Source organism: Nomascus leucogenys, chromosome 21, assembly GCF_006542625.1.
Source record: "Nomascus leucogenys isolate Asia chromosome 21, Asia_NLE_v1, whole genome shotgun sequence".
In the NCBI taxonomy this organism is placed as follows: Eukaryota; Metazoa; Chordata; class Mammalia; order Primates; family Hylobatidae; genus Nomascus; species Nomascus leucogenys.
Window position 1 is genome coordinate 27,252,260 of NC_044401.1, and position 4,263 is coordinate 27,256,522.

Below are 4,263 nucleotides of genomic sequence, written 5' to 3' on the forward strand. Positions count from 1 at the left end.
AGTGGCATCTGGAACTGTGGCAGAATAAATTTTTTTTATGCCGCGAAGTTTGTGGTAATGTGTTACAGTTGCCATAGGAATCACACAGCGACCATGCCTTTTTATTAAAGAATCAGCAGGCAAAAAACTGCTTTCTCAAATTGCTCACAACTTTCTAAATGCTTCATCTCAATTTCTATACCAAATTCCATCATGATCTTTAAATCTTTTTCTAATATTAATAAATTTTTAGAACGTGTCATCCTTGCACAGGGGCCACGCTAATCTCTGTATCATTCTAATTTTAGTACATGTACTGCCAATCCGAACACTAAATCATTCTTTGAGTAGCACTATACACTTATATCTACAGAATACATACCCTTTTTTTTGCATAAACTATCTCAAATGAGTTTCTGTACTTGCAGTCAAAAGAATATTTACTAAGATTTCTTCCATTCTTCCTTCTCCCCAGAAAACAGACTTGTATTTATGAAGCTGACCAGTGCTCCTTCCTTGATGTTGCCTGTAGCTAGATCTTCTGGTTGTCCATCATCTCTACATGAGGGTTAAAAATTTAGGACACTTTCATTTGTAGCCCTATCATAAGCAGCTTCCAAGACACTTGTTGAACCACATCTAAAAATGGTCACTAAATTCAATTTTTCTGGGATTGACAGGCAAATAATGTGTAGACTGGTCTTAATTGTGGACCTATCTCTTTTCATTATTAAGTCTTTTAAGAGTGTCAAAATTTGGCTAGGCTTCTACCTGCTTTAATATGTCTATTTACTGAGTTTGTTTTGTTTTCCACAATAGAAACTCATAACCAAAAAAACAGTGCATATCTAATCTTTAGATTGGATAATCTTCATCTCTACTCAATACATTTTTTCTTCATTAAAATATTTACTTCTTAGTTCATTTCTTTTTCTCTCATATACAAATATCTTTCTTTCCTACTAAAGGTCATGAGAGAAAAGTTATTTTATATGACCATTATAAACTCATGAATATGCAGGAAGTCACTGTATTAAATGGAAGAAAGTTATAAAATTAGTGATAATTTAAGACCAAAATTTAGACTGATAGTTATGTTCAGGCTGATTTTATATTTGTTGATAACTTTTTATGTTTCATCTAATAAGAAATTTGTGGTTAGTGTTCAATAAAAAAGGGAAAGAAGGAAAGTAAATTAGGATTTTGTCTCATAAAATTTGTTGGTGTATTTAAATCTTACATTCTGCAATAATATTTTGAAAGGCATTTGGCATTTCTTGAAGCAATACATAAAGATATGAGAGTTGAAATGATATTTCTCTCTCTAAAACTATCAGTTGAAGGCAGAAAATTCATCAGCTCATCTGATACTTTCTAAGGTGAAATAAGCCATTAATAGAATTATGCTTCCCTGTAGTTTTTGCTATATTTAAATGTTGGAAAGGTTTTATTTCTAGAAAACAATTTAAGGGCTTTACAATATAAGAACTTTTGTATTTAAATCCAGAATCACTCTTTTATCAAATTGAGCTTTTGATTTTCATGTTCTGACTGGAAGAAAGATTTTAATTCATAAGATATGAATCCATTAAATAATTTCATCATGATTACAATTTGAATGATTACACCCACCCTCAGTATTAGAGATGATAGTAAAAATTAAGTAGAAGGGAGTTGGACCTCATTTGATTTTGTACTCTTGAAAACAGATGAAATTATCTAAATGAGAAAAGTATGATCTTGTGCTGTGTTTTTAATATTTCCAATTTAAATTGCTTTGACTTCCCCTGTATCTGCACTTATATTTGTCCATTTATGCACACAGCCTTTTTTAGTTGCATTAAAAAGGCACTACAGTTATAAAATATCATTTTAACTGTAACTTGTGATTTTGGAAAAAGTTATATAAATAACACAACTTCGAAATTTTGATAGATCTTCTATATGAAATATCCAGAATATTAAACAGGAAACGAAATATTATTTGCTCCCTGTGGTTTTATCAGCTAGATTGACTTGGTTCTGACTTCAAACACACACTGCCTGGGTCCTCTGGTAAGTAAAAGTGCTTGGGTTTACATCTATGGTATATGCCAGCTAACTCTTTTGCTAAGCTCTTTTTGGCAAGATGAAGGCTATCAGCATGAACCAAAAACAAATAGCACAGTCTTTTTTTTTTTTTTTTAATCTTGACTTTTCATACCATTTCAAATAAGCTGATGCGTGCTGGATTGACCACACGATGGCAGTACATGAATGTCTTATAAATGAAAGCAAAGTAAAATGACTCTTCAGACTGTGCAATGACCCAAAGTATCCTCTTAAAACACGAATGTGGCCGGGCCCAATGGCTCATGCCTGTAATCCCAGCACTTTGGGAGGCCGAAGCGGGCAGATCACGAGGCCAGGAGTTCTAAATCATCCTGGCCAACATGGTGAAACCCCCGTCTCTACTAAAAATACAAAAATTAGCGCCAAGTATGGTGGCGGGTGCTTGTAATCCGAGCTACTTGGGAACCGCGGCAGGAGAATTGCTTGAACTCCGGAGGCGGAGGTTGCAGTGAGCCGAGATCCTGCCACTGCACTCCAGCCTGGGTGACACAGCAGGACTCTGTCTCGAAAAATAAATAAATAAATAAATAAACCCCACGAATGTATCCCTATTCCATGGAATATCTTTCGTATTGAAAATATTGTCAATTTATGTCCTTAATATTGAGATTTTCCCTTTCACCACAGACTGATAGAATTGTTACTATTCAGTGAAAGCAGGTATATGTTAAAGACATTGTTTTGGTTTTATTTTAATTGAAAGAATGGCCAGGCGTATATTATAATCAGTAGGCATAAAGTAGCATTAACCCTTCAATAACATATAGCTCTTGCAAAAATAATAATTTCTATAGTGTTTTGCCACTCTATTATTAATGCTCAAGACATCCTTCAGAGGTTACTAATAAACTAAATAACTATTTTAATGATGAAAAATGTAACCTAGATATTAAAATTTCAAGACAAGTGGAAAATCATGGGAGTTATCTTTTAGAAGGGGACAGTTTTCAGGTTAGTGGTTGCATTCCTATCAATCAAAGTGAAATAAAATCAATAGATAAGAGTACGCATATTTTAAAAGAGAAACGAGGCAACAGAAAGTAAATAAGATATATTTGATTATGAAAGAGTTAAATCTTGTAATCTGTATTGTACTCATGAAATGTAGGGACAGAAAACATTTATTCTTCTTATTTGTACATTTTTCATGGCACCTTATTTCTTTTTATTGTTGTATTTTCAAGCAGCTTGTTCAAGTTTTAAAAAATGTTTCAGTTAGTTCTGCCTGTGACAGGTATTCATACTGTCCAAGAATTCGTTCTATGGGGAGAATATTTCTACCAATTTTTTGAGGTTTCTCTTTGAATAATAGAAATTCCAAATATCTGTATAATCTAAGTACACCACCTTGCTCTTCTACATTACTTTTGCTTATCTTTAACATACCCAAGCCAAGTTGCATATCCTGTCTTCATTGTTTGACCCTACTTGACATTATGTGTTTCCTGAGCCTTTTTGGGAAAATCAGTTATTGATACAAATTCCTGTAGTTAAAAAAAAATCTTCTGGCATTTGAAAACTAAGCACAGAACTCCTAGTTGTCCTGTGGATGCTTCTGAGAATGGACTATCGATCTGTTTCCCTTTACTACCTTACTTGTATGCATAAACTATACTGTATGCAGAATCACAGAGGTTGTCTATTAAAATAAGGAAATCTTGTCTATTCTAATTTTATCTTTGGATTAGTCTGTTCTCTGTTGTTTAGATTGCTCCCTTAAATCACTTGTGTGTGCAAAAAGTAAAAGCTACAGAGAAAGGACTCACAGAAAATTGTACCCTTCCTCTTATTTCCTTTCTCTGCCTTGTTCATCCTTTCATTTCCTTTTCTCTCTCCTCTCTGCTCCCTTTTTCTTAAATTGGAATTCTAGTTTTCCAAAGCAGATGAGAATTATAGGAAATACGGGAGGAAATGCACTATTATCAAATTACATCCTCAAGGGATACAGTAATAAACATCAATCTGAAGTTATTTGGGAATAGATTGCACGGTTATTACAGGCACATGCAAACTGTATGTAAATAAACTTGTGACCCACTTACATATTGGTCTTGGAAGTCATACCTCACTTCTTAAATGCTGCTTAGTCTGACTATCCTGAAATTTCTCTATCCTCAGCATGAAATATTATCCCCATTAAAAATAATATCAATATTTTCATCTCAATAGCTT

General features: G+C 33.4%; 1 pseudogene; it reads right to left on the minus strand.

The window, feature by feature from the left end:
- Window positions 1-212: 212 nt before the first annotated feature.
- Window positions 213-311, minus strand: LOC115832258 (annotated as a pseudogene).
- Between the last annotated feature and the right edge of the window lie 3,952 nt (window positions 312-4,263).